The sequence below is a fragment of the Colius striatus genome, chromosome 1 (assembly GCF_028858725.1).
Source record: "Colius striatus isolate bColStr4 chromosome 1, bColStr4.1.hap1, whole genome shotgun sequence".
NCBI lineage: Eukaryota > Metazoa > Chordata > Aves > Coliiformes > Coliidae > Colius > Colius striatus.
Window position 1 is genome coordinate 103,547,255 of NC_084759.1, and position 13,542 is coordinate 103,560,796.

Below are 13,542 nucleotides of genomic sequence, written 5' to 3' on the forward strand. Positions count from 1 at the left end.
CATCAAAGCAACATAGGAAATTTTCAAAATGTACATCCCTCTGGTAATATGCATTAAAATAGGTATTTAGAAGCAACTGGATAAGACATAAAATTCTTACATACTGATCTCTATTTTAGAAGTTATTTGCTTAAAGCAACAAACATTCATTTTGAAGTGCAAGAAGTTTGATCTGTTTTATGCAGAATTGCCTGTAATGTCTCTTAACTTCTCTGAAATCTGTCAAAATTAGTTGGCATTCAATCACAGCAGTGATAGTTCTTCAGAATTAGTATGCAGTTTAGAAACCCAATATCTCATCCAATGATTATGGCATTTTGTTAAGATTTTAGAAAATGAGCTATCTTGATAATGAAATTCTTTTCCTGAATAGTTTACGGAGAATATTGGAGAATACCTCCAAATTCTTATCCTCAATATGTGATTATACAGAAGATAGACCAAAAGCAGGAGGGAAAAAAAATAAAAGTAGTTAAGATAGATTTTATTTGCTTATGTGGATGTCTAAGTTTCTACATTACTGAAATACTGAACTTTTGGAATAAATAATGCTGGATTTGTTACACTCTGCTGATAGTTCATTAGCACCAGCAAAATGGTATAGTTGCATTCTTGGTATCATAATTGAAATCACGTTATTAAAGTCTGAAGACAGAATATGTAAAAATTAAATTATATACAGCTATTATTAGTAACTTCAGATTGAATTTGCTTAGTTTACAAGTAATGTTACTGATTTTCTATCAAATCTGTGGTCTTAAGGAAGTCTTAAAGTTATATCTAGCTCAGGCTTCATTCTCAAGTATATTTGGAACTTTTAGAGGAAGCTGCATGAAGAGGACTGCAGTGCACAAAAATTTTCAGCCTTAGAGTCATAGAATGGTAGGGGTTGGAGGGGAACTGTAGAGATCATCTAGTCCGACCCCCTTGCTCAAGCAGGTCCACCTAGATCAGGTCACACAGGAACATGTCCAGGTTGAAGACCTCCAAGGAAGGAGACTCCACAAGCTCCCTGGGCAGCCTGTACCAGGTCTCCTTCATCCTCACAGTAAAATAGTTTTTCCTTATGTTTAAATGGAACTTTTTGTGTTCCAGTTTCTTTCCATTACCCCTTGTCCTGTCACTGGATACAACAGAAAAAGGAGATGCCCATCCTCCTGACATCCACCATTTAGATATTTGGAAATATTAATGAGATCCCCCACAGCCTCTTCTTATCTAAACCAAACAGCCCCTATTCCTGCATCCTTTCCTTATAAGGAAGATGCTCCTTCACATTTGAAAGTGAAGTTTCATATTATTTTCTTGTGAATAAAATATATTAACTTTAAAAATAGTATAAATGTCCAAGTTTTCTTGGTTCAGGTTTGGTTTTTGTTGTTTTTTTTTTTTTTTTCTTTACATATTTGGACATATTTAAGTAATTTTGTATCTGATATGTGTATGTCTTATAAATACAGAAAGATTAAAGTCATTAAAAAAGATGTATAATTAAAGGAAAGGATGGAAGGCAAGTTGCAAGGAAAATAAAGCTGGAGGTTCTGGATTCTGTTTCAGGGGAAAAACAGTCAATCTGGAATTCCTCCTTCATAGCTTTCAGAACAACTTCACTCTTATTATGGGCCTGATACACCAAGCTGTAGGGAAAAAAAAAGAAAATAGGTAAGGCTTTATGATCTCTCCAGAAACTGTGGTTTACACAAGCTCTTTGGCTGTTCCAAGGAAAACTCCTTCATTTTATCTCCTTTTGTGATAAATAGGTGTTTGTAAGTTGCTTAGAACACGAAAATTACTGAGTACTTGTGATATGATTCCCCTTTCTTTTTGCTTAGCTTTGTGATCATATTTTTTTTATCATTTGAGGACTTGCATAGTCCCAACATAGACATCTTGGATATATCAAACTGTCCCTATTTTCCTCCATCACAAAACTGAGGATGACTAGCTGAGGTGTAGATGCCTATGGTGCATATGTTTACATTTAAGATAAATTAGTTCCACCCAAGTAAGCTATGTCCAAACTTTAAGAGAAGGACTTACACTGAATATGGAACAGATGTTCGTTCAGATGACGCCTAATTTACATTGCTTTTGCCTGTAAAATTTTTGAAGTAGCTAGATTAGTGAGTGTGTCTTTGCCCATTTCATTGGTTTCTAGTGTCTGTCTTTTAAGTGTGTAATTAAAATGTGGTACAGTGTCTATTTTAAGGAAGTCAAGTATTTTCTTTTCACATATGAAAAAAATTGTGGAACATTCTCCTTATAGTAAAAGACAGGAGTATACATTTTCTAATAGGGAGAAGTGCTGTTTGCTTTGAATAAGCAGATAAGTTATTTAAAATATGAAAAACATGTCCACATTATACTACTGTCTTGATTAACTATGGGGTTTACTAGACTATCTGTACAATTTCCATTATATTTATGCATATTTAAGGAGTCATCAGTAAGTCCTTGTAAGAGAAATATTATGGAACTGAAATAATACATGATTGGATGACTTCACTATTTCTGAATTGTGGCAAAACCAAGAACTAAGGTCACTTTTTAATTTCTTCAGGTCTACTTTTTTCCTGTATGTGGTTGGAACAGAAATGCTGTTAAACAATCTTTCAGGCACTATAATAAGTGTTCTGTTATCAGAGGGAAGACATCTACAAACATTAGTTGACTACAGGGATAACTTGTGTAGATTTCAGTCTCAAAGCTAGATTTTAGGACAAGCTCAATTGCAAGACCTTTTATTTTCTCTGATTGACTTCTGACTTGAATGGGTTTTGGGGTTGGTTGGGGTTTTTTAGATTGATTGAGGATTTTTGTTGTCCTTCAGCTGAATTTTCTTCTTTGATTGTATTTTTTTTATTTGTAAGATAATGATAGGAAATGCATCATGTCAAAATAAACACACTTGGGAGTCTTTGTGGGCTACACAATCTATCTTATTCTCATACAGGCTAAGAGTTGTGCTAATTACAATTATTTCATACATTTTGAGGCTAGAAATCTACAAAAAGTACTAGGAACTATTGAGCCTTGTTCCATATATGGCCAAAATGTTGACTGAATGAGGAAGTAGAGAATCAGTAGAAAAAAATCTCATGTCACTGGGTGATTTTCCAATAAACAAAGGTCAGATTTTGTGTGAGGCTCATATCAATTTGGTCTCATCTCCGAGCTGCAAACTCTAATGTGTTGCTATTGCTAAGGAACACCTTAAGATTCCTTAAATACAGTTTGAGGAAAACCAGGTTATGCTACTTAGATACATACGTATGCATCTTCTGTAGAAAATTTTCCCCATCATCTTGGAAGGCTCTCCTTTTAACTTTGTTTTTCCATTTGAAGGATCTTTCTGCCTTCTGATGACTACCCGCTGACTAATGGGCTGCTAACGGATGTCATGGACAAGAGTTGTAATGTTTTGAGTACGGCCTCCTCAGTGGGGTTGTGATATTAAAGTTATAGTCTATCTCCAAGAAGACCATTATCATTATAAAGTAACACACATCATTAAAGACAAGCTCCACGAAGACCATTATCGTTATGTGGTAACACATCATTAGACAGTGTCTTTAGCTGCACAGCCGAATGAGGAGGATACAGTCGTAACATGGAAGCTCTCTAAGAGTGACATAAGTCAGTCTGGCCATTTATTTCAGCAGGGGTTGCTTACATCTCAGTGATTTCTCTTGTCATCCTTTCTTAGCTACCAGTTGTTAAATAGAAGGAGTTGCTCTAGGATAAACCTCAGAGCTCTTTGAAAAGGAAAATTCCCAGTAGAGCTGGAGTACCTCTTGCAGCAGAATCTCTGCTTAGTTGCAGAGCGTTCAGACTTGTTGCTTCTGTGGCCAGGTGACCAGACAGAAAAGGAAGTACTTAAGATGCCTGTACATTCCTAATGGATTTCATAAGGGGCACATACTACATTGGAAACCAGGTATATATTGACATATGAAACTACAAAGCAAATATGTTACTCATTGCAATAGATACACTTGGCTGTCAGATCTATGCCATCAAGTAATGAGAATAGAGCAGTGATACAAACTTACAATAAGCTGCAGATAGAACTAGACCCATGCTGAACTAGTCATGCTGAAATAAGGAAGTGCAGAAAAGTCACACCTATATTTCCTGAATCAATTTTAGATGCTCCAAACACACTTAGTTCTCTTTTTTGGATATATAATTCTGTCCTTCTCTCTTCTAATATACTGAAGTAAAACTAAGTTTGCTCCCTATTATAGATACAGGAAGCATTTATCTTAAAAATCTACATTTGTGACCATCATCATCACTCTATTCATAGTAGAATAAATGTTAGGTATTATTTTTACCCCAATATGTTATTCTTCATTAAAACAATGTACTTGATATTCTTAAAATATGTTGTTTTGTGTCTTTTCAGAAATTCTAATGAGAAACATCTTTAATCTTTCAGAAGATGACATATTCTTATCAGTGAAGTCATTAATTTTATGCCTTTTTTGTGGATAAGGAATTAAAATACTTTAAGAATTAAATGTGCCTGTTTTTGGAGAAGAAAATTTAGAAACGTTCTAAATTTCTCTTCCATAGCTTGTTTTTGCGAGCCAGTAGAGGGTGCATTTTCCACAGTGTTTCCCACAGCACAGTTTAATTGGAATTCTAATTAAATATGTGAATAGAACTAGTCTGTAATAAATACCTTTTTTAATAATTAAATTTCAGGAAAACAGAGCAAAATATATCTGTAAGATGATCATGTCAAGCCTTTTTAATTATTCCATCTTAATTTTACAATAATAAAACACCAATTGAAGTATTTTCCATTCTTCTTTTGTTCTTTTTACACCCAATGGCTTGAAATTGCTTCCACTTATAACATGGTCTGAATACACTGAAGCATAATGTTTGTAACTTTATTAACTTTGCAGTATATGTGAATAGTGAATGGGACAAAATAAATGCTTTCCTTATTTAACAAGAATCACTTGCTAACAATTAATGTACAAATTAAAACACAAATATATGTCAGCTTTACATGTAATGTGACATTTTCCCTCCCATTTGAGTGTCAAAATCAAGAAACAATTCATAATCATGATATGTTAGGTATGCCATAATACATGGTGGGATATGGAAGATTCTCTGAAAACATACAAGCTACATGATCTTTATTCCAATACCAAATAGCACAGTGAACTGAGAACAAATAATGGCAAGCCTACTGAGGGACAAATCTCTCCACACATGCAATTATTTATTTTTAGCTATGGTTTTACCTCTGGAGAGCATTGTGGTCTATGGAGCCCCTGTTCATTTTCAAAATAAATCAAACAGGTTTCAGAAACAAATTCCAGATTTTGTTTCCATTTTTCCAGCCTACTTTTCACATTTAGCATAATTATAAGGAATATTTAGTACTCATATGTCCCTGTGTCTTCCAAGACATTAGCACACTTCAAGAGTTGTTATGTATTCCTCTTCTACAGTGGATTGAAATAAGGTCATATTAATTGCACAGCATAGCAGTCACTCTGCAACCCTTGCACAAATCCTGGAACCTGGAAATGTGTGCCTCTTAAAAAAGATAGTCCTTAAACAGCTCACTTTTCCTTCCTCAAAAAATACCTAGCAGAATGCCTTTCTGACCCCCAGATTAGTGCTGCTAAAGAACCCCTGAGCAGGTCAGTGAAAAGCTGGTGCAAGTAATGAGGCTGTCTTTATAGAAGCCATTCCCACATCCTTACAGCAAATGAAAGGTCCTTGCTGCACTCAGCAAAGATGAGGCACATTTACTCTGCATGGGAGATCTTCTCACCTTTGAAGCTATAAATAGGGGTGTAGTATTAGTTGCTAATATGCATCTGTCTCACTATATGTATAATGTCTCTCTGTAATGGTTCCATTTTCTAGATGACATTTACTTAACTCTATTTTGAGTAGCAAACATGCTCCAGAGGTCATTCAGAAAGTAGCTTTCAGAGACGGTCACTCCTAATGTGTTTTCTCCTGAAGTCAGACTTCTAACATATTTCTCAGCTTGCTATTTCTTCTTATTAACTTGAGAGTTTTTAAGAACATAATCTTTTGGTGTTACTGTTTTTTTTCAAAATAGAAATATAAAGTTTAGGACTCCCAATGTCATATAACACAATTTGTAATATAATTAATTCTCTCTGGTAAATCCCAATGGCACTATATTCTCTTACAAGATAGTTCTCTTAATCTCTGATTAAACTGATAATTTTTGATGGATGTCTAAAGATTTCACATTGCTGCCAAATTCTTTGATGTTGATAAATACAGCTTTAATTTAGGGAACGAAAGGAGAAATTCAGTAGTGGCTGCATAATCTCTGTATCTAGTTTAGGATGCAAGAAGAGAAAATGAGTGCAACAAATATATTTACTAGATTGGTAGCTGGATAAATAAAGCAGAGAGTTGAAATGCTCTGCCAATTTCCTCCAGAAAATTGAGTCAGGAAAACTTATCAGAAGTATTTTCTAATCAAAGCCTGAAAAAGAAAAGGCCAAAACTTGAACTTAGTATGCAGGATTTCAGATGGGATCAGAAGGGTGAGATTGGCTTTGTGTTGAAAAACTGTTATGTCTGTATGCTGAGTGAACTAGTAAAGGGGATGTGCTGAGTATGGAAGGCTGTCTTACTCATTTATCTGTGCCCTTCTGGGTCCAGTACTTCTTTAGTTGGTGTCTGGTCCTCAGGAGGCATGCAGTAAGGAAAGAGGGGCAAAATAAAGACAAAAATCCTTAAGCAGTGGGGCTTCATTAATTCTGCTACTCAGGATGCAACGTGGTTTTTTTTGGTTTTTTGTTTTGATTTTTTTGGTAAAAATAGCCAAGGGTTGTTGTCTATCTGAGTTGTATTTATAAGTGACTCAGGAAGATATTTCAGCTCTGAAGGCCAGAAAAAGTCAGATTTTCCCCCATCGTGGTGTGTGATAGATATATCATTAGGGAAATAAAGACATAGTATATGATGTGCTGTTACAGAAGACAGAAATAAAGAAATGTATTGGAGTAAAAAATTACAGTATTACGGATTGTGGAGTATTGGGAAGGACTGACGAAACAGACTCTCTTCAACATCGAGATTTCTTTGGGGAAGCATAATGGGAGGAAATTTTTTGGTATTTCTCACAGGACTGATCTGGAGACAGACAAGAATCATCTGTAGTGTTATTAGTAAGATAAATATTGGGAACTGTTTCCTTCCAATATGTCTGTGATATATCTTGACTTTCCTGAAATATATTGTATCCTACTACTATTAAAAGCAATGATAACCCAATTATGCTTGTAAGTGACAGTCAACAGATTTCTTCACTAAATTGTCAATCAGTTCTATAGGTTTTACTTTTCTACATATTTTCTTTTCTATGACTGTTGCCACAGTAGTATCTGTTTTAGCAGTTGTTAATTTATTCAGCCAAAATTAAATAGAAGGATAAATATTTTCATAGAGACAAAGTTTGAAAAATGAAGGAAATCACCTTCTGTGAGAAGAAGAGCTGTGAAGAAGCAAGACCTCAATAGGAGAGACATGGCAGTAAACAGGCCTACTGGTTGCATCCCAATATAGTTAAGGTTCTGGAACTCATTAAGAGGTAAAAATGATAAAAGTTACATAGATGTATGCAATTATTTTATGAACAGAGTTCTATTGCATGTTTGCATCCTCTATTTGGATTCACTAAGGCATTTGATAGAGCATAATTACTGAAACATGAGAAGACAGGGATTTAGTAGAGGAATTGCAAAGCAGCTAGAAACTGAATAAGAAACAAATATGAATGGGTAAATTAGAAGAATCAAAAAGTTATTAGTAGGGTTCTTCAGGAGTTAGGATCAGCATTATTTAATATTTTAATATTTACAGTATTTAAAATAAGAATTTACTGGGAAAAATTTCTAATGACAAAGTTATTGTATGGAAAGACCCGCATGATGTGTCATAAAAAGAAAATATTGAGGAAAAGAAGTCCTCGATTCCTCTGAGGAACGCCAGTGTATTAGAGTTACCAATTTGATGTAGCACTGAGAATAGGAAATGTAGCCCTAGAATATGACTAGGTATCACACCAGTAGAGACAGGTATTTCTGCCACTGTTGTGTAGGACACTGCTAGGCTCTCACTGGAACACAACATATTGTCTTCTTCACCCAGTTTCAAAAACGGAAACTCGGACTAGGAGGGATGCAGAGAAAGACCACTAGAGTGACTAAGGATAGCAACTAGCAAAAGAGAGGAAAATGAAGAATGTTGTAAAAAAAGTAAACGGCTTTAGTATTGCTGTCTATAATTGCTGCAACAGGAAAAACACAGTGGGAGAAAAGCTAAGGGAAAATATCACTGGAGAAGTAGTTAGGTATAAAACAGCTGCAAATAAATGTATGTTGGAAAAGAAGTGTTTAAGTGGCAGAATCACGAGATGCTGGAAGATAGTCTTCCACTGGGAGTCAGGGGGGCAAAAAGTTAATTAGTTTTAAGATGGAGATTAATCTTATTTTTAAACAGATTCTATGATATGGCCACCTGAAATAACAAGGGATTGGACTTTATTCTGCAATTTCATCACAAGACAGGTTCCAGCAGTTCTGTTATGAGCCTTGCAGAGCATGGTATTTTACTGAAATCTCTGAGGGCTTGTAGGAACGTGAAAATCTATTCTTTCAGTAACTACCTGCTTCTAATGATTACAATGAACTTGAATATGTGAATTTCAAGGGTGCAATACCTACAAAGAAAATAAGGCCACATTTACATATATTTTAATACTTTCAAGATTTATTGCCCTAATACCTAGAAGCTGGAGACAGGGAATTGCAAAATCTGAATGCTAATCCTGTATTGACTATCAAATAATGTCTATGACATATTCTTATTTCAATTCCCATATATACTTCAGGCTGGGTATTTTAGAGCTTGACCTTCATTATCCCTCTTCTATTTTTTATGTGGACTCAGCTTATCTTTAATCTTAAAATCCCTGTTAAAAAGGAAATGTATCCCTTTGCCAACTATTTACACCTTGATCTTGTTCCTGCAAAAACTTACATAGGTCATGGCTGGTGTATGCCAGTGAAAAATCTGTCTTTGAACAATCGATTGTTTCAGTGGTGTTGCTGACGGGACAATTATCACTTATGCATGTGTACTCGTAATTATGACCCTGTTCTGGGAGCTCATGTAAGCTCCAGGTGATGTGCAGGCTTGGAGAACCATTCCAAGGAGATGGCTGTGAATCAGATCAGTGATCTACTTTCTCCCAGATGAAAACTGTGGTTGCATATGCTGCAAAATATTTTTCTGCAGTCCTAAGATATGTTTCTGAATTGATAAATGGGAAATGTTGTGCTCCAGTGAATTTAAAGCCTCATAAGTGATGTGCAATGGTACCCTATTGAAATGCCTTTTAAAAATCCGATCAAAATAATTGATTTTTCATAGACAGAGCTCAGTTGTCCTTCAGTTGCATTCCTCACAAACCCCTTGGAAATGCAGCATGCCAATAAAATACACAGAATGATTACAAAACCAGTATCAGTTTTGGTTGTGCTGTTTGTTTTGGCATTCATATGTTGAAATGTTTTATTTTCTTCCAAGGCTGAAGTGCCAAAAGGGAATATGATTTTATTCCATATCTGCCCACTAAACCCCCCAAAATGCATGGGTAAAATTCCAGACTTTATTGAGTACTCCTTTGTAACTATGACTCATCTTCAAATAATAAAAAAAAATTTAAAAAATCTTTCTGGGCAGATATATGGTTATACAAATCCAGACTTATTGTAAAATTTAATAATAGCATTTGTATTTTTAAAGATCAATATATTCAGGGTAAAGTAGTAATTGCATGTTCAGTGGCTTCAGCAAGATGTCTTTGATTTGGAATTTGTTGTGGCTTTTATAAAGTGTTTCAGCTGTAAAAGACAGAAAGGCAGATAAATAACAGAAGTTTTGTATATACTAAGGAATGGATGCATAGCTGATGAAAATCAGTGCAGCTCCACTGAAACCAAGGCTTTTCAAGCTGCAAAAGTCAGACAGAATCAAAACTCGCCCTATTATTTTTATGGCCTTTTAAAATGGGCTTCATAGAGAGCTGAGTTTTCCTTCTTTTTTTCTCAGTAGCCCCCATCAATTCACAGATGGTTGGCAGACATTCTAGATAAGGAAAGTATATTTTTTTATTAAATAATTGTGGCTATAATAATGGTATCCACTGTGATTTTACCACTGAAAACTTAAGCCTTACAGATTGAACCAGCCAGCAATGAACAAGCTTTCATGTGACTTTGCTCAGAGCCTTCCCTGTTTTGGTGATTCTCACGTGTGGGCCTAGTTGCAAGATTATTGCCAAATATTAAAGCAGCTTATGAAGACACTTAGCTACTGTTTTCTGAGTCATGACCATCCACATTTATTTGTTTGATATCAATATCTGTTTTTTTCATTTGTATGAAATATGCATATCTATAGAAGTGTGATTGAGGTGTCTGCATCCTTTGTGGTATGAATGAGTTGACACCAATTCAACATGATAAGTACTTATCTGTAGATTTTAATGAAACTTCAATAAATTTAAATTTTTAGGTCTAGCAGTTACTTACCTACTCCTTTGTACAGGAGAAGTATTTTAGGAGGTTTTTTTACAATTGCCGAGTTTGAATGCTTGTTCTTTGTTCTCTTAAAAAAAAAAAGCAGGAGAAGAATACTATTAAATTATTTAAGACAATGAAATAGATTTGATCTTGGATGCAAACTAGATTGAAATGTATAGTGACACGTAAACTAAAGACAGTGACAATTTTCTACCTGTTTTAAAATCAGCTGATGTTCAATGGATTACAGGCTCAGTCTTAACTCTGAGTGTGGTGGGATCAGTAAAGTTGCAGGCACAAGAATATGGCTGTAAACAATAAAACCTCAACATAAGGACAAAACAAAAAAAGGAAGACATATTGAATTATTTTTCATTTTAAATGCTGGATCTGGCTTTCTTTTTTAATCACAAATTAGTTTAGCAGAGAGCAGAGGTAACCATTCTATTTCTAAAAAGCAATTAAAAACCTGTGGTGCTAGAGCCAAATCCTGAGATTAGTGATATGGTTACTCCTTGAGATATTGTGTGTCTTACCTTGAGCTGTGACCCATGTGGTTACCCCTCATCCTTGCTTTCACCTGTTTAAGAGAGGGTGGCACTCAGCACGTGCTCTTTCTCTCACAACTGTTTCAGTTTTGTTCTGAAAGCTGAAGAACAAAAGCAGAGTTTGAGTCTAGGGAGAGCACTAGGGTTTGTAAGATTTTAATCATCCATCTCACTAGCACGTGTTCCAGCAAAGTAACATAAAAACAGAGCTTGCAGAATAATGTCTAGGATCAGCTGCCCTTTTCCAGCAGCAATTGACTTAGCACACAGAAGGACAAATTTTCAACTTAAAGTTTACAGTCACACTGTGATTGTCATTCTACTTCATTCTTTTGTGTCTTTTAATTTTTTTTTTAATTTAGTAAAAACACAAAGTAGAGAAGGTGGAGCCTTTACTGAAGAATTATAGCTAGAAGAAAAATAATTGAATCAAGTTACAAAAGGATTGCGAATCCCATGAGACAGTCCTCCTCCTGCCTCGTTGTATTAATTACTTCCTCCATAAGGAATGCCGAGCAATGACTATAAAAGCAAAATCACTCCGTTTTGATTGAGATACAGAAATCCTAGCAGGAAGTTTTCATACCTATCTTTTATTTGTAAAAACTAGCAGTCATTTTAGACATTGCCAATATAGTACACAAACACATGCAGGAATTACTGTTACATATTAACTGTGTGTGTTGAATGCTTCATTGCATATGTTTAAGAGTCTCATGAGAAAAATCTCGGCGTATGCACAGAAATGACATTTGTTGCCACCACAGCTGCTACAGCATTTTCATACGTTAGTGTGCTGTCTCATGGCAATCAGGATACTATTATTTTGTATAAGAAATAAAGAGAACTTGAAATGGCAAGTTTTGTTAGCACTCTGCACTTTGTAAAAACACAAACACTACACTCTAATTCCTACAATCTACCTTCAAAAAATCAGCCAGCTATTCATTCTCTGCCGTCTGTCTCCCAGCATATCATTCATTCTCACTTGATGAAAACACTGCCATTGGCATTTTGTAAGAGTGATGCATAAAATGATGTGAAATCTTGGATCCAAATGATATGGAATCAGATTTTCCAATGCAGTGCCAAGTTGTCACATTTAACATACATGCTTAGAATATGTTTTCACAAATAAAGAAATACTCAAGGAAAAGGTACTTTGTTTCTCAATTGCAAAGAGATGACGTGGTACCATGAGGAAGAACCAACATGATGATGTTGCTAAGATTTTATTAACTCCCTCTAAATACCTTATAGTGTATTTGCATTTTTAGGTTAGAAGAATAAGTGTCAAAAATGCATGTACCCAACAGTATTTTTATAGTATCGTTAAAAAAAACCAAACAATGTCACTTTCAAGTCTACTAATAGGCTCATTTCAAAGAACAAAACTCATATCCTGTAGCAGGAATAGAAACTGAGCTGATAATCTGAAGAAGAGCATCCTCTCCATAAAGCAGCAATGAAGTTTCCCTGCATTACTTCTTTTCAGTATGGTGGGGTCATGGCTGTTAATCTGTACATGGCAGTGAGCTTCCCAGGTAGGAAGCTAAATGTTTGTGTGCTCCCACCCCAATTCCCAAAGCATTATGAGGGATTTGGCACAGAGATCCTGGTATGTATGTGCAATCTTCCTATTCCTTTGCTCCTCAGTTAGAAGCAGATTTTTCTTCAGTTTCCAAAAGCACCTGGAAAGGGTTTGGAATTCCCCTCTGTGTAGCAAGCTATGAATTTTCTGTGTGAATCTTGAAAAAGTCTGCCTATTATTGTACTGTGCAAAAAATCAATAAACCACACTTAGATCAATGGAGGTCTGCAACTGCTCACACATTTAGGGAGCACAGTATGGTGCAGCTATTGGTGTGAACTAGACAAGGCCATGAAACTAGACACATAAGAGTTAAAAGGGAATGGAAAACTATCACTGCCTTTGGGTAGACAGAAGAGAAGTTACAAACAACATATTTTTACCCAGAAGAAAGTAGCAGATGTTCCTGGGACAGCACAGAGAGAGTCTGGAATGCCTGTAGTGATCTTAGGTGGTTTAATGTAAGGAGTTAAAAATCTTGGCACAACTTTTCCCAACGAGAAACACATAAAGCTGAATTTTTAACAAGTTATCTTTAAACAAAAGGTTGCAAAGTTTTAGGGTTTTTTTTGTCTTGGAAAATGTTTGGAGAATGCTGTTTTTCCTCTCCAAACCCTCCTTTCTATAACAACAAATGTCTGCATTACCAAAATGGAAATACTAATGCCCAAAGGGTTTATGGTTTTTAGATTTTGTGTGAAAATATGTGCTCACAGTCAATTAATAGAATATTGAGACAATTTCTTATTTTTTTTCCTTTATTGTTTAAAGAGAGCTTGATCCGCTGCTGTATTGT